We start from the raw sequence: 27,983 nt of genomic DNA on the forward strand, positions 1-27,983 counted from the left end.
ATTTAAAATAATAGGTATTTAAACCTGGTGAAGGATTCATGTTGTTTTCAAAAAGGTGACTATGTCGCTAATGTACTTGCTGTGATTTATGCATGAATTTAATTGAAATGAAAAATTTCAGAACACATTAAATATCATCAGAAGAAAATATTTATTGTGTGTTTTTTCTTTAAATGGCTACATAGATAAAGAGGATGATAGACCCTGAATAACATGACTGCACCAGGCATGGAAGTTGCTTGGTTCATTTGGACATATTGTATCTCTAATCCATTCAGTATAAATTGGGTGGTGGTTTGGAAGAGTGGGTTCCATGGGTAAGGACTATTGTCTTAAAATGAATAATTTGTACATAACTCGTTCTATATTGCACATCAACCTATTTTTAATAAAAAATATTAAAAGTGAAAAGTGTTATTCACTGTGGAGTGTATGATAAAGAAAAAAGGAAATGTACACATAAATGAAAAAAGCTGGTAAAAATGTGAATCATAAAGAATAAACTACTTTACATGTGATTCATATAGAGAAATAAATATGCCTTATGAAAGCAGATCTTGGCAGCGAGTCATTGTTTCCCTAATTGCACATTTTAGAACTGCATTCAGGTTTAATATCCAATTTGTCCTTGAATCATACAATTCTTGGGCCAGTCGTTTTTCTTCCTTTCACAGCCACTCAACAGCCGTGTTTTGATAAGCTAAGCTGTTTTTCTTTTTTTCCTTTGTAAGGACATTTCTTCATGATATTTATATGAAACAGATGGACTGCAGTTCTTTAAGTATCTAGAGTCTGGAAAGCTTTAGATTTACTGGGTGTTGCTTATGTCTATACTTCTTTACTTGTATATCCAGATGTTTTTTGTTCAACGTACCTGTAATGCAAATATAAAATATGAGGTGTTTTATAAAAAGAGTATAAAATATTCAAATTTACAGAAAAAACACTGTAAATATTTAAGATACCTACCAAAAATGACAGGAAATCTCTCTTTGGCATGTCTTCAAAAAACGATGGATTTTCTCTAGATATTGTTATGTAGTTGATTTAGAAGACCATAATTTTACCAATTAAACTAGCCTCATTACCAACAAAGGGGGCTTCAACCATACATCTTTTAAACAAGAAGGTTCTACAGCACCAGGGTGGGCATAGACATGCAATAGCTTGGCTCAATAGAGGGAGACTGATAAAGGGCTACCTAATGCCTCTGGAATCATTACAGGAGTATTCCATCATGGACATTTATGCAGGAAGGGAAAGAAAGGAAATCAGTATCTACTGGGTGCTGCAAGGAGGAGAAAAGCCAGGGCTGAGTAGGGTGAAAACCTTATATTCCACTACGCGTTTTAAGGAAGGTTTGTCCTCTTCATCAGGTTTACACAGGCAAAGGATCAGCCTTCATACAGGCAGATGGTGACATCACAATACATATAAAATTTGATTGATCACTCAATTACAAATTCAATTAGCAAATATATATTTTTTCTTTTTAATTTTTGTGTCGTTGGTAGAGCAACAATTAATCCGTGGTATTTTAAATGTCAGAATTCTGGGAACAATATATGGCTTTTATTTTTGAATTTGTAATAATTGAGTTTTAGATGTTTTATGATGTCACCACTTGCCTGTATAAAGGCTGATGGTGGTCTATGTCTATATACACCTGATGAAGAGGACAGACCGTCCTTGAAACACGTAGTGGAATGAAAGGTTTCTATCCTACCCAAACCTGGTTTGTCTCCTCATTGCAGCGCCCAGTAGATACCACTTTCCTTTTTTTTTCCTTCCTGCATTCATCCAGTTCCATGCTTTCAGCGGTGGGAGCCTGCGGTTAAAGCAGCAGCAATCTGAGGGGGCTCGCACATTCATGCCAGTGTTGTGCATGGTGAGCATCACTCACATTGTTCTAATTCACTTGGTTGATTGCTACACACATGAGCGCTTTTCTTTACTTTTCTTACATGTTGGACATTTATGGCAGGATATGTTACCAATAGCCTATCCAATAGTTCCAGTCCCACATTTATCTCAAGAGCAAGGGCCCTATCGCATGTGTCTGGTATAAGAAGGTAACTGTGCATGTGTGGCTTTCTTCATTCACTTGAATACAGTAGGTGACCCAAGAATTGCTGAACAATCTGATTTGGGAGTTCATATTCTTGATAGAGATGTTTGGATACAGCAATGGGACTCACATCTGTTGGGTATTCATGGCATAAATTTCCAATATGGGCATGCCCCTTTATTGATGGCAAAGGTATTTGCTAGTCCTTTATCTCTCTCCCTTTATAATATGTTTCTTCAGCTAAACTGTCTTATATCTATGGCCATCTTATAAATTTGCCATAAATGTCACAGATGGGGGACACCCTCTAATCTCTTTATTCTTATAGCCAATAGCTAATTTTTTTTATCAATCTCTGGTTGCATTAATGGGTTAAAGGCTGCTGCTTTCAAAAGGGTTTTTGACATTAGATGAGTATCAATTTCTAAACAGTCATTAGGTATTTGTATTCAGCCGCTGGATACATAAAGTATAATTCTACCAGGGGTAATTGGACTCCATGGATACATCCTATAGGTATCAGTTTGAATGTAGCATATGTACACATGAACAGATTTAGATGTGTCTTTTTTATTAGATGGATTGTACTGGAATAAAAAATGGCTTCTTTCTTCTAGAAACATCTGCACACCTGTCGAAGTTGACATTTGTTCTGATGGAGTCATATACTTTTCCCGTCTTATCCATCTGGTCCAAACCGAGATGACAACTTCTTCCAGCCACGACTTGTTTAAAGAGTTTACAGACACTTGGCTCTCATATTTCCAGCACTGTCTCCATCAATTCCCAACCTGCACAAACTCCTCATCCTGCTGATACCTCAATGCTGAGCCTTCTGCTGCCATATGTGTACATATTACCGCAAATGCTGTGTAGCATAAAAACAGTGCTCCTCTTAGTGCCCCACATAATAATTCCCATCACTGTGCCCCTTACAAAATAAAATTCCTCCTCTGTGCCCTGTGGATAGGAAATTTCCCTCTACAAAATATTAATGCCCTGTGTAAGTACCCTAGAAAACAATACCGACATTTTGCTCCTTAGAAAGTAATAATGCCACCTGTTTGCCCCTTTGACAGTCACAATAGCATGAGTGCTTCTATAACAATAAGTGCCCACTTAACATTTAATAATTTACTCTGAATCCCCCATACACAGCTCCCCCTACACACAGTACGATAGGCCAACAGCTCCCCTCTGCACAGTATGATTTCCCCACCGCTCCTCATGCACAGTATGATATCCCCACAGCTCCCCTATACATGGTATAATGGCCCCACAGCTCCCCTTTACACAGTATGATGGGCCCACAGCTCCTCAATACACAGTATAATGCCCCACAAACTGTATCATACAGCCACACTAGTCCTCATACTGTATGATGGGCTCTACAATAGCCCCAACATTATATGATGGCTCCACAGTAGCCCCCACACTGTATAATGACCCATTAGTAGCCCCACACATAGTATAATAGCCCTTTAGAAGCCCCACACTGTATGATGACCCACTTATCAGCATCCCTGTAGTAGCTCCCACTCTGAATGATGGTCCTTTTAGTAGCTCCCACGCTATATCAAGGCCCCCTTAGTAGCCTCCACACTGTATCATGGCCCCCTTGGTAGCCCCTACACTGTATCATGGCCCCCTTAGAAGCCCACACTCTGCATGATGGCCCTCTTAGTAGCCCCCCACTCTACATGATGGCTCCTATAGTAACCTTCACATTATATTAAACAACACGGAAAAGCAAAAAAACTGGTTAAACTTGCACTATTAAACATCAACACACATATGATTAAAAAAGGATGACAAGCCAGTAGCCAAATACTTGGTGACACAAACTGATGTGATACTGTTAAATAGTAAACCCATTAGAGGCTAAGGCCTCTACAGGAAGGGTACAGATCATCAAAACTGGAGGCATAGCCCAGTGCGTGATAATATATAATGTAAACGTCACTGTGGACATAAATACCACGCAGTCAGCCTGTCTCTATACAAAGTATGTAGGTAGATAGTCATAACCCTGCCTATAAAGAAATATTGCACCCTTACCCTTGCACCATTGCATCCAAAGTTTATGTCAAACAGAAAGCTAGTCTCTCATATTAACATGCAACCATCCATCCACCCATCCATTCTGCCCTTAAACAGTAGCTGTCACATTAATTTTTTTTAAATAAATCAATAGTGCACATAAAATAAGAAACTTTGTAGTATATCTTATCAGAGAAATCTGCTTCTTTCGCCTCTTGTTTCATTCTCAAAATGCTCAATTCCTGGGTAAAATCTGTATTTAGTGAAGACACAATGTTACATTACCGAGATAGGAGATGGCAGTTGATGCGTTCTGCTGCAAGTTCTCCGGAAATGACAGTTACAGTTCTCCATAGACCTTATGAGCACCAACCACTCCTCCTATCTCAGTAATAGTCCTTTTCCATCTCCAGAATCACTGGGTACGTTTTTCTCTCATCTATAAAGTGTAAGCTCTTAACGTCAGTGGGGTCCTCTCTCTCTCACCTGTAGAGTGTAAGCTCTTATGGTCAGCGGGGTTCCCTCTCCTCCTTCCCCTCTTCTTTACCTCACTCTTCCTCCTTCACTCTCCCTCCCTCCATCTTTCTCCCTTCCTCTCTCTCTTCTCCCTTTCTCTTCCTTTCCTGTAAAGTGTAAGCTCTTATGATCAGTGGGGTTCCCTCTCCTTCTCTCTTCCTCTCCTTTCTCTCCCTCCCTCTCTCACCCTTTCCAATAAAGTGTAAGCTCTTATGATCAGCAAGGACCTAATTCCCTCTTTCCTGTAAGGAGTAAGCTCTTATGTTTAGTGGTTCCCTCTCTCTCTCACCTTTAAGTTATTATGGCTAATGAGTTTTTGCTTTCCTCTCTCTCTCCTGTAGAGTGTAAGCTAATTAAAAGGGTTCTCTCTCTCCTCTCTCTATTGTAGAGTGTAAGCTCTTTTGATTAGTGGGGTTCTCTCTCTCCTCTCTACCACATGTATTTTCCGAATTTTTTATTTGCTGCAAATTTAATTTCTAGGGGAAATTTGTCGACGAATTCGAAGGAAAGAAAAATACTCATCATTACTCTTTAAAGAACATTTTATTGATTATTGGGATAGTTATGTTTTATTTTATTAATTGAATTATTTCCTAACCCAGAGTGGAATCAATAATTAACAAGACACCCACCTATTGTTTCGTAGCAAGATTAAGACATCAATACATTGTATTGTGGAAAGAATCTCAACACATGTTATAATCATCAACCAGCGAAACAGAAATTCACCAGCAGTAGAAAGTAATCACTTGAAAGTTCCTCCTTTGGCTCGATGCCTTGAACATATAATCTAAATTTATCAGAGCTGAGTGCAACAGTCGGCTGAGTAAGACTGAGCTGACAGGCAGATGCTGAGACATTGCTTCCTATTCACTATACATGTGTCAAACTATTTTCTCTCATCAGCAATGTACTGTGCACTGTCCAGACACAATGAGAAAAAAATGAGGGGATTTTAGGTTACTGAGTCAACTGAGCTGGGAGAGTCAACTGAGCTGGGAAATAGAACAGAAGTTAGTTGCCAGTGACTCTCCTCTTTTTCATTGACCAGGTATTCGCTGCTACATTAAAAGAGTATATATTGACCAATAGTTACAGCAAGGTGTGTATACAGAGCCTAAATGTCACTGCAAAATGTGCGCACCAGAAGGTGTACTTGGTAGGTCACTGTCCTTGTGGCTTGTTCACACTTTGGGTCTGTTACTTGCATTAAGCCTCCTTAACATGGGCTGATATAATTGACAAAACAAGTGTTTAAGCGAATGCTCATTCTCAATCATTGGCCTGTTTCGACAAACCTACAACCTGCAGTAACCCTCGCTCAACTATACCGCTGCACGACCAGCTGTACCATCACCTAACATATCCTCACCCGTCCCTTGTAGACTGTGAGCCTTTGTAGCGGTGTCCAAAGAACACCGCAAGGCAGGATTCAAGTATGGCACAGCAGACAAGAAGTCAGAAACAAAACTCAGACTTTTTTATGTACAAAGGAATTATACGCCAGGAGATGAGAATAACAGTATTTACAATGACAATATTAATAACATGAATATAGTAAGAAATAGCTTAAGCGAATCACAAAATTACGCTCCAGCTATGGCAATGAAAGCTCAATACAAACAGTACAAATCAAGTTTCACAAACTACTCTTGGCTAATAATCTGGCTTTCCGCTAATCGGACCATGCTGCTACAGCGTCCTAACTAAAGAAAACTACGCTAAATCCTAACACAGGTCACCACCGGTGTGTCACTCACAATTGTGCAGGTCAGGAACAGAAAGACATCTGCTGCTTGTTTCAGACGCAGCTGTACCGAATCAGTCACAGTTAAGTCCTTTCTCCTGTATCTTGGATCTCTTTCCCTCTGCAGGTAGGCAAAATTTGTTTTACTTTCAATGTTGAGAGATGTCTGCCACTCTGTGTTGTCTGTACCTCAGGTCACCAATCCTCAGGGAAGCTGTTTTACCGAAGGGATGAAGTCCTCTACTTCTGGACACAGTCCTGTCAAAAAATCTTGCAATAGTCTATGCTTTTATCTTTTAAGGGAATAATCAGTTCCTGTTTTAGTCTCTCCTTATTAGGGAACTGGAAGAAATCTCCCTGTTACCTCAGACACACACGAGGTCTCTCCATTTCCTGGTTTATCTCCCTCTCTCAGTACATACCAAAAACAACAGAAGGGGGAGACGACTAATCCAAAAGCAAAACTCAGAGGGGAGGATGATCTCTTAAAGTCGCAGTGTCATTTAATGTCCAGTAAGGGCTGACCCCCTACATGCCTCCCCACTTAAAGGTGGCCGTCCTCAGCCTCGCTGTAAAGTCATGCAAAGAATAAAGGCTCTATGCAGCAATATACATAACAGGACTACTTTCATCACAATACATACGAATGGACCAAATAAACTGATCAGCATTGTACCTGTCTGGTGGAACCCCTTCATTAGGCCTACAGGATCTCCGGAGATCGTAACTGTCCTCCATGGGCATAGCAGCCATAGGACTGTCCTCTTCAGGTAGCTCAAGGTTCAGCTGGAGCCTTGGGTTCCTCTCCTCCTCTGCGAGCTGGCAATGTTTCCGTGTCGGGAATGTCAACTTCCACAGACTGGGGACCTTCTGCAGACTCAGGAACGGTCCACCAGTCTTCACCAAAGTCACTGTCTGGGAAAACCGGTCTTGATGAAGGAACAGTAGGAGAACCTCTTGGGACAGATGTAGGATCTTCAGAGTGGCATGGCCGTAACATATTCCTGTGTAGAGTTCTTGGACCAGACTCCTCATTTTCAGCTTGCACTTCGTACACTGGACCGTTGGGATACACTCGCTTGATCACTTTGTATGGTTGTACCTCCCAACGTCCACTCAGCTTCCCCTTTGGGTGCTTTTCCCGTACCAGTACTCGGTCTCCAGGCTGGAGCGAAACTTCCTGAATTGGCGGTTGGCTGTTCTTCTCTTGTAACTGCTGGCCTGCTAGCCAGCGGATGGTCTGAAGTCGTCGCCGATGATCTTTCACCCAGGAGGTGGTAGATTATTCGATCAGATCCTCTGGCTGTTCCAGATTCAGCTCGATGATTTCTCGGCCGGCTCTACTAAACAGTAGCATATATGAGGTATAGCCTGTGCTGGTGTGGACCCGATTGTTATAGGTCCAGACTAGTTCAGGTACGTAATCAGGCCAATGCGTCTTCTTGTCTTCTTCTAATGTCCTCAACATTTGAAGCAGAGTCCAGTTAAAGCACTCACAGACCCCATTCCCTTGGGGGTGATATGGAGTTGTCAAGGACCTTTCGATGCCATACAGTCGGTACAGTTTGTCCATCACTTTACCCTGAAAACACGCTCCTTGGTCTGAATGAATCCGCTTCGGACACCCATAGACCCAGATGAAATCCTGACAGACCCCGAGTCGGGGTGACCACTGCAAACTTGGAGAAGTGGTCGGTCATGACCAGGCAGTACTGTGGGCCTCTAATCGATTATCCCACAAGCAGATAATCTATCATTAACACTTCAAGTGGTTATTTAGTCCTTATGGCCTGTACGGGTGCCCTCTGTTCTGTGCTTTTGGTGAGGTCACACATTCAGCTCTGTAGGCAAGCTTCTTCGACCGTCTCCTCCAGCCGGGGGCAATATACATAACGCTGCAGCCACTTGTAGGTCTTTCCCGGTCCAAAGTGAGCTCCAAACTCATGAGCTTCTTTGGCAATTTCTCGTGCCAGTCTTCCAGGGACTACTACTTGCCACCTTGCCTCGGAGTCAGCAGGCTGTTGCCACTTGCGGTATAGAACGGCTTCTCGAACTTCCAATCTATCCCACTGGCGTATTATGGACTTCGTTTCGTGATCTAAGGCAGCTCTTTCTTCCTTGTCAGGCAATTTTCCCTGGGCTACCCAGCTTTTCACTTGCTGTAACCCTGCATCTTCATCTTGGACTTGACCCCATTCTTCGTTAGTCCTTCCCAATGACTTGGGTAGGGGTCGAGCCTTCCCACTTGACTGTGCCACTCCTGCAGCGAGTGTGAATTTGCGGAAATCTGGGATCTCCTCTTCTTCTAGGTGTTCATCACGGTCTTCTCCCGGAGTCTTGAAGGTTACGCTTGACTATCCATCAGCATTGGTATTCTCCATAGCAGAGCGGTAGCGCATTGAGAAGTCAAATTTCACAAAGGCGAGCAACCCAATGCTGCTCCAGAGCCCCCAGCTTGGCAGTGTCCAGATGGGCCAATGGGTTGTTATCCGTTTGCACTAGGATCTTAGCTCCTGTTAGGTATTCTGCCAATTTATCCATCATAGTCCACACTAGGGCGAGGAGTTCCAGCCGGAAGGAGCTGTAGTTTTGGGGGTTCCGCTCTGTTTCCCTCAAGTACCTACTAGCATAAGCGATGACTCTTTCATGCCCATCTTAAGGCTGTGAAAGGACTGCTCCTAGTCCATGAAGACTGCCATCCATGTATAAGAGGAACGGTCGGTCGAAATTTGCATAGGCCAAGATGGGGGCTGATGCTAGGGCATCTTTCAGTGTCTGGAAGGCCTCATCCAGTTTCTGTTCCCAGGGTATGCCCTGATTCCTCGGTCCCCCAAAAGTTCCTCTCAGCAGTTCATTCAGAGAGCCCGCTATTTTCGCATAGTCTTTGATGAACCGCCGGTAGTACCCAGTCAATCCGAGGAAGGACTTTAACTCCCATAGGGTTCTAGGTGCTGGCCATTGTTATATCAAAGCTACTTTGGCTTGAGAAGGCAAGACTCCATCCTGAAGACACCATTTGGCCCAGGTACTCAATCTTTTTCTTGAAAAGATGACACTTGTTCGGCTTTATCTTCAGACCATGGGCCCGTAATCGTCTGAGCACCTGCCCGAGTCTGTCCAGATGTTCCTGAAAGGTAGCAGAGTACACGATGATATCATCCTGGTATATCAGAGAAGCTTGAAAGTTTAGGTCATCCAAGCACTTCTCCATCAACCACTGGAACGTCCCTGCGCATTGGATAGTCAGAATGGCACTCTATTAAATTCAAACAGTCCCATGGGGAGTATGAACGCTGTCTTTGCCCTGTCCTTTTCTGCCACCAGTACTTGCCAGTATCCGCTAGCTAAATCCAGAGTAGAGCAGTATTTCGCTTTTCCCAGGGCCGTCAAGAACTCTTCAATATGCGGCAGGGGGGATGAGTCTCGCACAGTGCATGGGTTCAACCACCTGTAGTCCATGCAGAAACGAAGGGTTCTGTCCTTTTTCTTGACAAGCACCACTGGTGCTGCCCATGGGCTCTGACTACTCTGCACTACTCTCGAATCCAACATCTGTTTCAGCAGGGACTTTACCTCTTGGTACAGCTTAGAGGATATCTGTCGATATCTTTCTCGAATCGGACGAGTGTCCCCCATCGGTATCTCATGGGTGATGGCATCCATGCAGCCAAAGTCGTTGGAGTGACGGTCAAACGCAGCCTGGTTCTCCCACAGCATTGCTTACACGGCTTGTATCGGGTCCGAATTAAGAGCTTTCATATCCACCCCCATCTGGGTCAAGATGGCTCGCCCATTCCATTCTGGAGTCAGTGCCCCCTTCTCTTTGACCGTGATGGCCAGGGTCCAGACTGTATCATCTACTGGGGCCAGGGTCATTTCTCTCAGACTCAATACTTCACTTCGATGTAGGTACACCTGAGCCAGTTCCACTCTTGGGGTAAGTGGACTTTTCTCTGCTCCACATTCATGACTCAAATGAGTACTCTACCTTCTTGGAGCACTGCCAGCGTCCGGCCACCAGGATATTCTCGTCTATTTTACCTAGGCCCACTGGTTTATTAGCCACCTTCATACCTTCAAGGTTGTGGAAAGTTCCCACAGGCAGTGGGAGGATGGTCTCCTGACCAGGAGGAAGAGCGAGGGACAACCTTCCCGGCACTCGCATAATCCCCACCAACAGGTGTATTGGGACGCTCTTCTGTGTCCCACAAACACGGATCAGCCATTGAAATGCTTTCTGAGTGGGCTTATGCCGGGTGGCCTGTTTCCAGTAGCCAGGCCCCTGTTTAGTGAACATGATCTGGTCTAACTCCGGCAGAATATTCATGCCCATTATTACCAGTACATCTTCTTTGAATGGCTTGGAAACTAACAGGATGCCTTTATTTCCCACATCTTGTACACATACAGTGGTGGCCAAAAGTATTGGCACCCCAGCAATTCTGTCAGATAATACTCAGTTTCTTCCTGAAAATGATTGCAATCACAAATTCTTTGGTATTATTATCTTCATTTAATTTGCTTGCAAGGAAAAAACACAAAAGAGAATGAAGCAAAAATCAAATCATTGATCATTTCACACAAAACTCCAAAAATGGGCCAGACAAAAGTATTGGCACCCTCAGCCTAATACTTGGTTGCACAACCTTTAGCCAAAATAACTGCGAACAACCGCTTCCGGTAACCATCAATGAGTTTCTTACAATGCTCTGCTGAAATTGTAGACCATTCTTCTTTGGCAAACTGCTCCAGGTCCCTGATATTTGAAGGGTGCCTTCTCCAAACTGCCATTTTGAGATCTCACCACAGGTGTTCTATGGGATTCAGGTCTGGACTCATTGCTGGCCACCTTAGAAGTCTCCAGTGCTTTATCTCAAACCATTTTATAGTGCTTTTGGAAGTGTGTTTTGGGTCATTTTCCTGCTGGAAGACCCATGACCTCTGAGGGAGACCCAGCTTTCTCACACTGGGCCCTACATTATGCTGCAAAATTTGTTGGTAGTCTTCAGACTTCATAATGCCATGCACACGGTCAAGCAGTCCAGTGCCAGAGGCAGCAAAGCAACCCGAAAACATCAGGGAACCTCCGCCATGTTTGACTGTAGGGACCGTGTTCTTTTCTTTGAATGCCTCTCTTTTTTTCCTGTACACTCTATGTTGATGCTTTTTCCCAAAAAGCTCTACTTTTGTCTCATCTGACCAGAGAACATTCTTCCAAAACGTTTTAGGCTTTCTCAGGTAAGTTTTGGCAAACTCCAGCCTGGCTTTTTTATGTCTCGGGGTAAGAAGTGGGGTCTTCCTGGGTATCCTACCATACAGTCCCTTTTCATGCAGACGCCGACGGATAGTACGGGTTGACACTGTTGTACTCTTGGACTGCAAGGCAGCTTGAACTTGTTTGGATGTTAGTCGAGGTTCTTTATCCACCATCCGCACAATCTTGCGTTGAAATCTCTCGTCAATTTTTCTTTTCCGTCCACATCTAGGGAGGTTAGTCACAGTGCCATGGGCTTTAAACTTCTTGATGACACTGCGCACGGAAAACACAGGAACATTCAGGTCTTTGGAGATGGACTTGTAGCCTTGAGATTTCTCATGCTTCCTCACAATTTGGTTTCTCAAGTCCTCAGACAGTTCTTTGGTCTTCTTTCTTTTCTCCATGCTCAATGTGGTACACACAAGGACACAGGACAGAGGTTGAGTCAACTTTAATCCATGTTAACTGGCTGCAAGTGTGATTTAGTTATTGCCAACACCTGTTAGGTGCCACAGGTAAGTTACAGGTGCTGTTAATTACACGAATTAGAGAAGCATCACATGATTTTTCAAACAGTGCCAATACTTTTGTCCACCCCCTTTTTTAGGTTTGGTGTGGAATTATATCCAATTTGGCTTTAGGACAATTCTTTTTGTGTTTTTTCATTGAAGACAAATTAAATGAAGATAATAATACCAAAGAATTTGTGATTGCAATCATTTTCAGGAAGAAACTGAGTATTATCTGACAGAATTGCAGGGGTGCCAATACTTTTGGCCACCACTGTAGCTGCACGTTCATCCACATGACCCCCGTGACTGGGATCGGTTGCTGATTAGCCGCTGTCACCCGAATTAACGTCTCCCGTTCTGGCTTGGCCATCGCTTGAAAGTAACGATTGAAGTACCACTCGGGCATAGTTGTTACCTGTGATCCAGTATCCACCAAACAGTCCACTGGGATTCCTTGGAACACGACTCGCAGGATGGGACAGTCTGCAACCAGATGTTCAGAGTTGTGCTGGGTGGTTTATCCTTCTGTCGGAAGTTTAACGGCGGCTCTGGATATCCCTGCAAATCACTCCGACACTCTCTAGCGAAGTGTCTTTCACTTCCACATCGCCAGCACCATGCAACCTGACATCCATTTTTTCGTTCGCGTGTGGGAGGCGCCCTTGACATCCAACCGGCTGGTCGCAGTGAAGGACGCTGGGATCTTGGGTAGAGAGACTCAGGCCGGGGGACCACTGGCGGGTGATATTGTGGAACTTGGTAGAAGAGTGGCCCTGATTATGTATACATTACCCTGTTTGCTAATGAATGACCAAGAAGTGAATGACTTTTTTTTTTTAAAAAGTTAATACAAAATTATTTAATAATCTTTCTTACAATTGTAAGGCAGTGGTATTCACACCGTGCAGTAACTGAGGCAATGACCCAAGCAAGTCCAACATAAATAGCTTTTATTTCAGCAACTCACGGGTTAACAGAAAGTCCTCTGGTTCGCACCCGGGTTAACAGAAAGTCCATACACAATGGTTGCCATGGGCAACGGCCGCGCTGGGCTGCTCAGAGCCTGATGGGTGCAGAGCCTTCCCAGGCGTGGGTCAGCTGTACACAGTCCTGCCGAGTTTTCCTGCTATCCTCCTAGCAGTTCCCAACACTGAACAACACTAATCCTTACTGCAGGGTTTTTAAAGGACCTGTGGCAAGAGCCACTGGAAAACCTGGGTTGGAGGGAGGAGGCCGCCCCACTGCCTTCCTGTAGCCTCCCCCAAGAAATGAAAGACCTGCCGGGTTTTACTAATCTGCCATAGCCAGATAGCCTGACCAGGTCAATGCCCACCTTCATTCCTGCATTGCAGCCGCAGGTGAGTTTGTGAGTGCAATGCACTCCAATGGATTTAATAGGTCTCTGTACACATTCTGGGGGATATATAATGTCCCTCGTATACGATCCCGGTCACTCCCTCACACAATTCATATATAAAATAAACATTGAAAATAGTCCCTTAAAATTAAATAGACAATCATCCCGTGTGCTATAGGTAATATAACCAGAATTAACCAGGTAATTTGGCACAATCCCAATGGTATCTAAATGAAAAAAATATATGAAGTGTAGTTGAAGACAAAGCAAATATCATCAAGTCAAAGGAGATGTCTGCCCATAATGAACAGTGATCGATGGGATTGCAACAGCAATTATAGTTTAGACTACATAAAAGCTGCAACCCAAGGACAAATTAATCAATGCTATGTTTATATATTATTATTATTTACATGTGAAAAGGGGTATACATAATAAAAACAAGTACAACAATCTTGAACAAAACGAGTCACCGACTGGTACAGCAGGACAGAGGACCCTGCCCGTGAAGGTGTAGGGGGTCAGCCCATACTGGACATTGAATGACACTGTGGCTTTAAGAGATCATTCTCCCCTCTGAGTTTTGCTTTTGGACTAATCGCCTCCCCCTCCTGTTGTTTTTGGTGTGTGCTGAGAGAGGGAGATGAACCAGGAAGTGGAGAGACCTGTGTATGTCTGGGCTAACAGGGAGACTCCTGTTGGTTCCCTGATAAGGGGAGACTAAAAGAGGAACTGATTATTCCCTGGAAAGATAAAAGTACGAACTATTGTAAGATTTGTTGACAGGACTGTGTCCAGTAAAAAAACAGCTTCCCTGAGGATTGGTGACCTGAGGTACAGACAACACAGAGTGGCAGCCATCTCTCAACATTGAAAGTTAAACAAGTTTTGCCTACTTGCCTACCTGCAGAGGGAAAGAGATCCATGATACAGGAGAAAGGACTTAAGTGTGACTGATTCGGTACAGCTACGTCTGAAACAAGCAGCAGATGTCTTTCTGTTCCTGACCTTCACAATTGTGAGTGACACACCGGTGGTGAACTGTGTTAGTGTTTAGCATAGTTTTCTTTAGTTAGGACGCTGTAGCAGCGTGGCCCGATTAGCAGAAAGCCAGATAGAGTATTAGCCTAGAGTAGTTTGTGAAACTTGTTTTGTTTTGTTTGTGTTGAGCTTTCATTGCCATAGCTGGAGCGTAGTTTTGTGACTCGCTTAAGCTATTTCTTCCTACATTCATGTTATTAATATTGTCATTGTAAATACTGTTATTCTCATCTCCCGGCATACAATTCCTTCGTACATAATAAAGCCGGAGTTTTGTTTCTGCCTTCTCATCTGCTGTGCCGTACTTGAATCCTGCCTTGCGGCTAGTGCAGGGCATCTCCGGGCAAAATCCTTCTATCGGCTGCAGCGAGAAGGGGAGGGAGTCTTCCAATACGCCACAGTGCTACAGGAAGTACTTGCAGAGGTACAAAAGAAAGAGGCAGATGGAGTAACATAATAACATAGTTTTTAAGGTTGAAGGAAGACTAAGTCCATCTAGTTCAACCCATAGCCTAACATGTTGATCCAGAGGAAGGCAAAAAAAACACCCATGTGGCAAACACCAAGCTCCACATTGGAGAAAAAAATTCTTCCTGACTCCATACGACAATCAGAATAGTTCCCTAGATCAACACCCTATCAAGAAATCTAGTATATATAACCTGTAATATTATATTTTTCAAGAAAGGCATCCATGACCTTCTTAAATTTTAGTAGTGAATCACTCATTACAACATCATGCGGCAAAGAGTTCCATAGTCTCACTGCTCTTACAGAAAAGAATCCGCGTCTGTGATTATGATTAAACCTTCTTTCCTCCAGACGTAGAAGATGCCCCCTTGTCCCCGTCTCAGGCCTCAGAGTAAAAAGATCAGTAGAAAGGTCTTTGTACTGTCCCCTTATATACTTGTACATAGTAATAAGATTACCCCTAAGTAGTGTTGAGCATTCCGATACTGAAATATCGGGTATCGGCCGATATTCGCGGTATCGGAATTCCGATACTTAATTCCGATACTTTTACAATATCGAATACCGGAATCGGAAGTTCCCATAATGCCTGCGCTCTGCAGTGTCTCTGAACGATGACAAGCTGGGTGGCAGCGCTCAGCTGCGATCCAGCCTGTCATCAGAATGCCATCCCAGCGTGGGAGAATTCTCCTGATTGTTTAAAAGCCGGCGGGCGGTAAAAAGCCGCCGGCTTTTAAGCAATCACACAGCCCCATACTGCTTCCCCGCAGCCTCCCACCCCGATCCTCCGCTCCCCTCGCCACCTCCCATCCCGATCGTAAGTTAGGACCGGGCGGAGAGCACAGCACCAAGGAGCGGGGAGCGAAGGATCCGGACGGGGAAGCCGGCAGTGAAAAGACTTCACCGCCGGCTTTCCCGTTCTGTGCTGTGCTTTCCCGCCGGTTATTTCAAATGAACAGCTGAGGTATCAGGTGATGCCGATCAGCTGTTCATTTGAAGTCGCCGCGGTGCCCTCAGAGGGTTCATGTGAGTTCATGCTTGACTGCATTGCATGAACTCACATGAACTTTCCCACGGTCGCACAGGTCAGCCTCACCTCCCAGACCCGTCATGATTGGTGTGTGTGGGTGTCTGTGCGATGTGTGTGTGTGTGCGCGGTGTCTGCGGATGTGTGCGGGTGAAAGCGGTGTGTGTGCGGTGTCTGCGGGTGTGTGCGCGGTGTCTGTGCGAGTGTGCGCGTGCAGGCAGACATAGGCCGATGTGACACTACTACTCCCATCGGCCTATGTCTGTCCCCGGTCCACTCGTGCTAGCAGGATCAGCTCGATGAGAGCAGTAGTTCCCATCAGCCTGATCCTGCTATATAAATTGCCCTACCGTGTCCCCAATAAATTTTACATACATGTCATTGGTGGCCAGTGGTTACCTGCAATAAATTAGTTCATACATTACCTGTCCCCGCCGATCGCCACCTAAAATAAAGTAAAAAATAAAAAACTACACCTATACTCACCTAGACACCTAATTCCCCGAAGCCATCGATCTCCTGTAATAAAATATAAAATAATAAACCACAACCTTATCCTTACCCCTCCGTAGTAGTCCACGAGTGTCCCACGAAGATCACCAGTTCAGAGCAGCCACATAGAATGTGACCGCTCTGAACCGCTGCCGCCGCTAGAATGACGGGGCCGTAAAGCAGCCCCGTCATTGCATAAGCGGGTTCGCCGAAGTTCAGGCAGCGCTGCTCCGGTTAGCTGCTTTACGGCCCCGCTGTATCGTGAGAAATTCCCACGGTACAGCAGTGCCGTAAAGGAGGTCTCTGGAGCTGCGCTGCCTGAATGCACTCCGGTGACCTCAGTCAGTGGCTCCCGCTGCCGGGAGCGGACGTGTTCCCGGCAGTGTGAGCTTACAGCAGCCATGCACAGCTGTCACCATCTCCAGATGTGACAGCTGTGCATGGGAGATCAGCGCAGGAACGTGGACAGGTAACTATTTTTTTTTAGTAAACTTTTTCTGGGTGTAGTGTGTTTTTTCTTTTTAGCACTTTGTAGGTTAGTAATGGGGGTGTCTTATAGACGCCCATCATTACTAACCTGGGCTTCATGGCAGCTGGCGCTGACATGAACCCCAGCCCTATTACCCCCTGCCACCACACCAGGGCAGCGTGGAAGAGCGAGTCTAAGTGCCAGAATTGGCGCATCCTATGGATGCGCCATTTCTGGGGCGGCTGACGGCTGGTGTTTCTAGCCTGGGAGGGGGCCAATATTCATGGCACCCTTCCTGGGCTATTAATATCAGCCCCCAGCTGTCTGCCTAGCCTTTGCTAGCTATTAAAATAGGGGGGACCCCACGTCATTTTTTTGGGGGGGTCCCCCATTTTAATAGCTAGTAAAGGCTAGGTATTCAGCTGGGGGCTGATATTAGTAGTCTGGGAAGCTCCGTGGGTATTACCCCCTTCCCAGGCTTCAAACATCTGCCCCAGCCGTCTGCTTAACCTCCGCTAGAGACTAAAATTATGGGGGATCCCACGCCAATTTTTTTTTAAATAAATCCTTTATTTTAACACTAAATGACAAGTACAGTAAGCAACACTGTCACTGTACTTCATATATATGTGACTGACATGTTTCTATCTATCTAATCTATGTATGATTCTCTATTCCTTCTATTCTAAATTGTCGGGTACCGCTGCTGAATTGCCGGCCGGCTTTCTTAAAGAGACGGTGCATGAAAACACTATTATTTTTTTAAATAAATCCTTTACACTAAATGACAAGTACAGTAATCAACACTGTCACTGTACTTCATATATATGTGACTGACATGTTTCTATCTATCTAATCTATGTATGATTCTCTATTCCTTCTATTCTAAATTGTCGGGTACAGATGCTGAATTGCCGGCCGGCTTTTTTAAAGAGACGGTGCATGAAAACACTATTATTTTTTTAAATAAATCCTTTACACTAAATGACAAGTACAGTAACCAACACTGTCACTGTACTTCATATATATGTGACTGACTTGTTTCTATCTATCTAATCTATGTGTGAAGCTCTATTCTGTCTGTTATAAATTGTCGGGTACCGCTGCTGAATTGCCGGCCGGCTTTTTTAAAGAGACGGTGCATGAAAACACTGTTGTTATTTTTTTTAATAAATCCTTTACACTAAATGACAAGTACAGTAAGCAACACTGTCACTGTACTTCATATATATGTGACTGACATGTTTCTATCTATCTAATCTATGTGTGAAGCTCTATTCTTTCTGTTGTAAATTGTCGGGTACCGGTGTGTGCGCTGATGAATTGCCGGCTTTTCGCATAATACATTCTACATTATTCTTAGTTGTTTTCCTTCATGTAGAATTAACCTACAAGGAAAGAAAGGGTTTATTTTCATTCCGATATTTGTGTCCCATTGACTTGCATTGGTTTCCGGTATCGGAATCGGCGATATCCGATACTTTTTGAGTATCGGTCCGATCCAATCCGATACGATATTTCCTGATATCGGAAGGTATCGCTCAACACTACCCCTAAGTCTTCATTTTTCCAAACTAAATAACCCCAAGTGTAATAACCTGTCTTGGTATTGCAGACCCCCCAGTCCTCTAATAACCTTAGTTGCTCTTCTCTGCACCCGCTATAGTTCAGCTATGTCTTTCTTATACACCGGAGACCAGAACTGTACCCAGTATTCTAAGTGTGGTCGCACTAGTGACTTGTATAGAGGTAAAAGTATGTTCTTCCCATGAGCATCTATGCCTCTTTTAATGCATCCCATTATTTTATTTGCCTTTGCAGCAGCTGCCTGACACTGGCCACCAAACGTGAGCTTGTCATCCACCAATACACCCAGATCTTTTTCAGTGACAGTTTTGCCCAGTGTTTTACAATTAAGCATATAATTATACATTTTATTTCCTCTGCCCAAGTGCATTACCTTACATTTATCCCCATTAAAGCTCATTTGCTATTTATCAGCCCAAGCTTCTAGCTTACATAGATCCTCCTGTAATATAAAATTATCCTCCTCTGTATTGATTACCCTGCAGAGTTTAGTGTCATCTGCAAATATTGAAATACTACTCTGTATGCCCCTTACAAGGTCATTAATAAATATGTTAAAAAGAAGGGGGCCCAATACTGACCCCTGTGGTACCCCACTGTTAACAGACCCAGTCTGAGTGTGTTCCATTAATAACCACCCTTTGTTTCCTATCACTGAGCCAGTTTTTAACCCACATACATATATTTCCCCTATCCCCATTGTTCTCATTTTATGTATCAACCTTTTGTGTGGAACCGTATCAAAAGCTTTTGAAAAGTCCTTATACACAACATCCACTGCATTTCCTTGGTCCAGTCTGGAACTTACCTCTTCATAAAAGCTGATCAGATTAGTTTGACAGGAACAGTCCCTCGTAAACCCATGTTGATATTGGGTCATGAGGTTATTCTTCTTCAGATACTCTAGTATAGCATATCTTAGGAAACCCTCCAGGATTTTACCCACACTAGAGGATAAGTTTACTGGCTTATAATTTCCAACTTCGGTTTTTGACCCCTTTTTGCATATTGGCACCACATTTGCTATACACTAGTCCTGTGGTACAGACCCTGTTAATATGGAATCTTTAAAGATTAAAAATAATGGTCTATCTATGACGTTACTTAATTCCTGCAGTACTCGCGGGTGTATCCCATCTGGGCTCGGGGATTTGTCAACTTTAGTGATTTTTAGACGCCGCCGTACTTCCTGCTGGGTTAAGCAAGTGACATTTAATGGAGAATTATTATTGTGTAAATACTGTTGAAAAAAAATCATTTAGCATATTGGCTTTTTCCTCATCCTCATCCACCATTTCCCCCAGACTATTTTTAAGGGGGCCAACACTAGCATTTTTTAGTTTTTTTACTATTTATGTACTTAAAGAATATTTTGGGATTATTTTTACTTTCTCTGGCAATGAGTCTCTCTTTCTCAATCTTTGCTGCCTTGATTTGGTTTTTACAGAATTTATTTAATTTTCTGTATTTATTTAATGCCTCATCACTACCTACTTGCTTTAGTTCTCTAAATGCTTTCTTTTTGTCACTTATTGCGCCCCTTACAGCTTTATTTAGCCATAGGGGTTTCTTCCTTTTTGTAGCATGTTTATTCCCATAGAGTATATATTGTACACCGGTCCTATTCAGGATGCTAATAAATGTCTCCCATTTGCTTTGTGTAGTTTTATGTCTCAGGATATCGTCCCAGTTTATTGCACTAAGATCATCTCTCAAACGTTGGAAATTTGCCTTCATGAAGTTTAGTGTCCTTGTAACCCCTCTACTACACATCTTATTAAAGGATACATGAAAACTTATTATTTTGTGATCACTATTACCCAAGTGACCCCCAACTCGTATATTTGATATGCTGTCTGGCCTGTTGGTTAATATTAGGTCTAGCAGTGCCCCCCTTCTTGTTGGGTCCTGAACCAGTTATGAAAGGTAATTGTCTCTCATAGTTGTCAAAAACCTATTACCTTTGCTTGAACTACAGGTTTGTGTTCCCCAATGTATTTCAGGGTATTTGAAATCCCCCATAATAATGACTTCTCCTTGAGTCGCTGCTTCATCTTTTTGCTTTATGAGGATATTCTTCGCTGCTTCCATTATTTTTGGAGACAATCCCCTATCAGTAATTTATTATTTTTCCCCCTCCCCTTATCTCCACCCACAGGGACTCTACATCTCCATTAGATTCACATATAGTCTCACACAAGATGGGTTTTAAGGATGATTTTACATATAAACACACACCCCCCTCGCTTGTTTGTACGGTCATTTCTGAACAGACTATAGCCCTGTAAATTAACTGCCCAGTCATGGCTCTCATCCAGCCATGTCTCAGATATCCCCACCATATCATAATTATTTTCCAATAAAATTAATTCTAACTCCTCCATTTTGTTGGTGAGGCTTCTGGCATTAGTGTACATGCATTTTATGTATCTCTCTCTGTACCTCTATTCTTTCTTACTATATTGACTGTTCTAACCCCACCCCCAATTTCTTTATTTGTGCCCAGGTCACTATCTGCACTATCTTCCCCACCTATAAAATGAATACCCTCCCCCCCAATCCCTAGTTTAAACACTCCTCCAACCTTCTAGCCATTTTCTCCCCCAGCACAGCTGCACCCTCCCCATTGAGGTGCAGCCCATCCCTAGCGTAGAGCCTGTAGCCAACTGAGAAGTTGGCCCAGTTCTCCAGGAACCCAAACCCCTCCTTCCTACACCAATTCCTGAGCCACTTATTAATCTCCCTAATCTCCCATTGCCTCTCTGGCGTGGCACGTGGTACAGGCAGTATTTCAGAGAATACCACCTTTGAGGTCCTTGCTTTAAGCTTGCAGCCTAATTCCCTGAAATCATCTTTAAGGACCTTCCACCTACCTCTAGCTTTATCATTTGTGCCAATGTGCACCATGACCGCTGGGTCCTCACCAGCCCCTCCCAGTAATCTGTCAACCTGACCAGCGATGTGCTGGACTCGAGCGCCAGGTAGGCAGCACAGTTTTCGACGATCCCTGTCTTTGTGACAGATTGCGCTATCTGTTTTCCTAATAATTGAGTCCCCCACTACCAGCACCTGCCTGGCCTGCCCAGCTCTCCTATTTCCCCCCTTACTGGAGCTGACACTCTTCCAGCTTTCAGAGGACATGCCTTATTGTCAATGGATCTCAGTGTTGCCAACTGCTCATTTAGATCCAGTACCTGGGCTTCCAAACGCACAATGTGCACACATCTTGCCCAGCAGTATGCACCCACGACCGGCTGTTCAAGGATTGCATACATGTGGCAAGATGTACACTGGATAGCATTGTCAATAATGCAGCTCATTTCCTAATGGGGATTGCACTAGACAGAAATGTTAAGTAAAAAGAAATGTAAAGAATTAATAAAATGCAGACAGCAATTCAGTCCAAATTCCTCCCTTCCAAACTCCTTGAATCCAAGTCACTGAAAAACAAGTCACACACTTACTTCCGTTTGCACTTACACTCCGGTCACACTCAACTCGTTCACACTCGCTAAGGAAGAAGATTTAAAGAGTTTTTTGTTTTTTTTCCCCTTTAGCAGCAATCCAACCTACAGCCCAATGCACTTCCAAAGGACTGGCAGCATGGGATCTGTGGACCGGATAATATGAGAACAATTTATTCTGGGACTCTACAGTACCTCCCTGAGACAGATTCTGCGTGAGCAAGTAAGTGTGGATTTGGCCTTAAGTTTTCAACAAATATTAGCAGAAACGTTGGCCAGAAGCAAAGAAGACAGCTGTGCCTCCGGAGTGGTGCATACTCAGGCCAACTGTCGGGGGTGGAGGGAGTGAAGAGACTCTGTTCAGGGTTGTGCAAGACTAGCAGAGTTCCCTGAATATTATGCAAGAAAAATTGACACAAATATAAAAGAGGATGGGGACTGGATCCGCCGCTGAGATAACATAGCCGGCCCTAGCAGAGCTCCTGAACCTGGGCCTACTTAAGCTGGTATGTGGTCCCCCACATACAACATCTGTGGGTTGGCCGTGTTACCAAGTTCCTCAATCTGTACTGTATCTAGAATTAAAATTCTCATTCACTTGAATTAGAGTGACCTTAAAAAAAGCGCATAAAAATACCTAGAAAAAAAGGGCCATGCTCAAAACCAGGTTGTAAATCTGCACTTTGGGTCCATTGGGTGAAAAGAACAATACAAATATTCAAATAATAGTTTATTGTTGTTTGTGATCTATTATGTAAAAATAATCGTAAATAGAAAAAAATACACTAAATAAAGCAAAAAAAAAAATAAAATAAATGGATATAAAATTTGCCACAAATATGCCATGAAAATTTTTTGTCATGAATAAAGCAAGATCCCTTGATGTACAATATGTCATGAGAAAATTGAAGACCTAAAAAAGACCTAATACAAATTGTTTGGATTTTATCCATAGAGTTGGACATCAGCTTCATTATAATTATGGTCGCCTTCTAAGTACTTAACAGTGTTCGAGAACTTATGGTGAACTTCATACAAGTTGTACCGAGCATTAACTTGTTTACATATAGACAGTGGCTGAGTACATAATGCGACTATTCCAAGGTCTCAAGAATTCTTCAACTATTTTGTTGAAAATGTGAAGAATCAATGTGAGTATTGTGAGCAAAAATGCCATATTGTAGATTAGCAGATGAAGAGATTTTTTTAAAATCAGGAGGTCACAATACTAATGTACTGCAGGATGCAGCAAGCCTCCATCATAAAAGGCAATACCTCTGTCTTCTTTCATGGAAGCTTGCAGCATCCTGCAATGCATTACTATTGTGACTAGATATTGGCATTCACTGTTTTTTTCTGTTTTTTTTTTATTTGATGTCTTTTTCATTGAGTTGCTTTTAATTTTAGTGCAGGGACTCAAAATACAATGAAGATTCTTGACACGGTTTGCGAGTTTACATAGGAGCCTCCTATGTGATGTATATACAGCAGTCTCTGTACCTCCTATGTAATGTACATACAGCAATCTGTCTCTTATGTGATGTATATACAGCAGTCTCTGTGCCTCCTATGTGATGTATATACAGCAGTCTGTGTCTCCTATGTGATATTTATACAGCAGTCTCTGTGTCTCCTGTGATGTATATACAACAGTCTCTGTGCCTCCTATGTGATGTATATACAGAAGTCTCTGTGCCTCTCATGTGACGTATATACAGCAGTCTCTGTGCCTCTTATGTGATGTATATACATCAGTCTCTTTGCCTCCTATGTGATGTATATACAGTAGTCTATCTTCTATGTGATGTATAAACAGCAGTTTCTGTGCCTCCTATGTGATGTATATACTGCAGTCTCTGTACCTCCTATGTGATGTATATACAGCAGTCTCTGTGCCTTCTATGTGATGTATATGCAGCAGTCTCTGCGCCTCCTATGGGATGTACATACAGCAGTCTCTGTGCCTTCTATGTGATGTATATGCTGCACTCTCTGTGCCTCCTATGTGATGTATATACAGCAGTCTGTGTCTCCTATGTGATGTATACACAGCAGTCTCTGTGCCTTATATGTGATGAATACACAGCAGTCTCTGTGCCTCCTATGTGATGTATATACAGCAGACTCTGTGCTTCCTATGTGATGTAAACACTGCAGATTTCCCACTGCCAGAGTTCTATAAATGTAACGTGAGCAGTGATGGATTTCCCACTGTGAGGAGACCGGCAGTGTAATATACTTCTGTGTACGACTTACTGTTGCGAGTTCTTTACAAAATGTATCAACACAAAGAGTCGCCTGTGCTCCAGACCGACCAAATCTGGAAAAGCAGTTACGATTAGCAACATCATCCATACCATCTAAGATCTCCAAAGAGAAGCAGTTTCATCAATCACTTTAGTGGTGAGTTAATCAAATGTTGACCAAATGTAGCAGGGTAATTTTCAAGTTGATTATTTTGTACAGTACCCTAATGATGGTATAAATATCCAAATGGCCATTGGCAGAAAAAAGGTTCCCCGAATCCCCACCCCTGCTATACGTCATAGAAAAAAAGTGGCTAATAGATACAGAGAGGTAGAAAAAAGGGGAAAAAATCGATACCTCACAAAACCGGCGCTACATCTCCATACTCATGGCTGCCTTCCCCGGCCGACCTCTTAGCATCAGCTTGGATGAATGGAAACATTGTACCCAAGTAGTTTTCATGTGACATCCCTGCAAGATGACATAAAAGAGAACATTGCAACACCCCACTTCAAGCAGAATGAGTGTCTTTATTCGCCAGAATCAGCCCTACCTGCTTTTTCTGCCGGGAGGCAACTTTGAGTAGAAATAAAGATGCACAGATTCAAGAGTTGAACATCTTTTTTAAAAAAAATTCTCTGGGCCCTTTAATAGGTTGTGCAGTAGTGAACAACCCCTTTAAATGTACTAAAAATTGTTGTGTCCTAGCAGAGTGTGTACCTGGCCTTTCAGTAATGATAGATTTACCTGGATGTAAGTCTATCCACCTTTTGCACCAGAAGGTCTAAAATATAAACAACATGAATACAAGTGGGAATCTGTTACTCGCCTGATTGATAATCCTGATTTATAATTCTACTTTAGGTCAGCTAAATGGATTATAATGAGGGCAATCTGGACTAATACCCGGGACCCAAAGCTCCAGGGAGCCCATGGCCAGACTACCCTCATTATAATAGTTTTTGCTCCAACATCAGCAGCACTTATCGCCAGCAGGGAGCTATCATATTGCTGCGCTGCTAGCAATAGAGAGAGAGAGCGTAGCTGCAGCCGTTGCCTTCTCAATAACTCATCCAGAGCGATGATGTCATTGTGCGGCTGCGTCGTTTACCATGTACGCGCTGGCAAGAAGAGGAAGGAAGCAGAGCTGCAGAGGATTGCTAGGAGAGGTGAGTTATTCTTTTTTTTTTCTTTAAAGTGAATGAATTGGGGTGGGAGGATGGGTGAGAGAACAGTATGTTACAATGAATTGGGGTGAGGGATGGATGAGAGAACAGTAGGTTACAATAAATTGGGGTGGAGGATGGGTGAGAGAACAGTATGTTACAATGAATTGGGATGGGGATGGGTGAGAGCACAGTATATTATGAATTGAGATGGTGATGGGTGAGAAGATATTATATTATAATGAATTGGGGGTGGGGGTGTAAAAGAGGACATTGCATATGTGGCACCCCAGGGGTCTGGTTTCCACAGTAACGGCAATGTTATGTCTGAGAGCAGGTGGAAGGTCTCTTGGTCAGGGATCCTGTGCATGCCACACCTCCTGCCCAGTCCTGGGAGGGGAAGAACTTCCCCTATATAAACCTAGGGCTGAGGCAGGGTTAGTGAGTAGAGAAGAAATAGAGACAGAGAAGAGAAGCAGATATAGGAAAGAACATCAGGAGCTCTGTGGGAGCAGTGCTACAAGGAGTCAGGGGCTGGCAGCTGCAGAGCTCGCCCTGACTGAGAAGTTATCACCGGACCCGGAGTCCGAGGCTGTGGGGACTAACTCCTATCCAGCAGCAGAAACCGACCGGCAGGGGATTGCAGGTCCTCTGGCCCAGAAACCCGAAGGCACGGTCACACGCGTGGGACCAGCACCGCCGTCGTGGAGCGGAAGCTACTAGAAGGCCCCGAGTCACCGGCCATACGGGTGAGCACCACACGGTACACTCAGGGACGTGGGCTACTTATACCCGCTTCTAGCAAGGTAGCCAGAAGAGTATCGTTAGTTTGGGAGGCCTACAACTCCGCCTGGCCAGGGGAGATCCCATCTGCTCAAGGACTGACCAGGCCCCAATCGCTAGCCAGTACTCCGGGAGGGTCTATCGTTGTCACCAGTAAAGACCCTGAACTACACCGTACCGTCTCTGAGTGGTTCCTGCTACCCCCATCATCCACGTCGGCTGCCCTGAGGCCATACCCCTCCCGTTGGGGGTTATACTATCACGCTGCACAATCCTACCACCGGCCTCAGCGGTCTGCCCTGCAGCAGCAGCTCCTTAGCTGTACTCAACGGGTGGCGTAGTCGTCCAACATCTACCGCTAATACAGCGCCACTTAGTCTGACTCCCTGGGCACGGACCGGATCACCGCCACGAGACTACAACCCTCAAGAGATCCGGCTCCGGGTAAGCTCCCGCATGCGCAACGCAGCGCGACACAGGCCCAGGGGCGCGTCAACTTTTGGCGTAGTCGGCAGGATTTCGTGCCCGCAACCACCGGGTACTGCGTGCCTGAAAAAGACTGTTCAAACTTACCTGTGGTGAAGATTCCCGCCATCCGGCGCCATCTTCCGCTTCCTTCTCGCCATCGGTGGAGTTTTCCCGCCATCCGGCGCCATCTTCGGCCTTCTTCCCGCCATACGTGGAGTTTTCCCGCCATTGGACGCCATCTTGAGGACGCCGCGCGGGAAGAAGAGGGGCGTGGACTCCGAAAGCGCACGAGAACTGAAGCCCTGCCTCACGTCCGGACGTTGCGTAAGGTCCTGGAAGGAGCCCAGCAGACGCCGACGTCACAGGAGCGCGACGGAAGGTCCTCAACCCTGACGATCCACTGCGGAGCCGCGGCCTACGGAAGAGGATCATCGCAAGGTAGGCCACGGTCCACTAGGGGGGAGAAGGATGTCGGATACGGAGGAGAGCTTCACCGCTTCAATCCCCGCCAGCGCCACCGCTGTTGCGGTCATGCCTTTCACCATGCCCTATATCCCGGGGGCAGCCTGGCTACCCCAGTACTCAGGGGAGTCACATACCCTGCATGACTTTAGAGAAAAGCTGGATAGCCTCTTCCAGGTGTACCCCCTCACAGAGGAGCAAAAAGTGAGCATCCTGGTGGCCCAATTAACCGGAGCAGCCCAAAGGGAGGTAAAGTCCTGGCCACCTGGGGGGAGGACTGTCGCAGGGATACTAACCCGGCTGAGGGACACCTTTGATACCCGCACCTCAGCCGAGATCAAGCTTAGATTCTACGGGTGCAAACAGCGGGCACATGAGAGTATAAGGGACTATGCCCTGAACCTACAAGAGGCCCTGAGAGCCATTAAGCAGACCGACCCTGACGGCGTGGGAGACGAGGACAGGCTGTTGACTGAACAATTTATAGAGGGTTTATATTGCAATGCCCACCGAACCCAGTTGCGGGCAATGGCCTTACAGGACCCTCATCTGGGATTTGCACAGTTCAAGGACAGAGCCATCCGGGTGCTTCGAGAACCGGCACCAGGTGGCGTTGTGACCCCCAGACGCCCCACTACCACTTACCACCAGGAGGCGGCGTCCTTGTCGGCAGGGCCTGTGGGAGCTGATGCGCAGGCTTTGAACAATGACCCGGCTCCAGACCTGCACCATCAGGTCCAAGAGCTAGCTAAAAGCGTTGCTGCGCTAACCCGAACTGTGCAGTCTTTACAGGTTTCCACTCCAGGGAA

General features: G+C 44.5%; 1 long non-coding RNA gene across 1 annotated transcript in view; it reads right to left on the minus strand.

Moving 5' to 3' along the window:
* Positions 1-271: 271 nt before the first annotated feature.
* The window catches only part of LOC141257697 (uncharacterized), a 43,138-nt gene continuing 15,426 nt past the window's right edge, over positions 272-27,983 (minus strand). The window contains exons 2-3 of the long non-coding RNA XR_012318098.1: positions 24,653-24,766; positions 272-874 (exon numbers count right to left, since the gene is read on the minus strand). This is a non-coding gene — a long non-coding RNA (uncharacterized lncRNA). The remainder of the gene's footprint in view (positions 875-24,652; positions 24,767-27,983) is intronic.

The sequence above is a fragment of the Phyllobates terribilis genome, unplaced genomic scaffold (genome assembly GCF_046119375.1).
Source record: "Phyllobates terribilis strain yellow unplaced genomic scaffold, ASM4611937v1 Scaffold_3__8_contigs__length_932513732, whole genome shotgun sequence".
NCBI lineage: Eukaryota > Metazoa > Chordata > Amphibia > Anura > Dendrobatidae > Phyllobates > Phyllobates terribilis.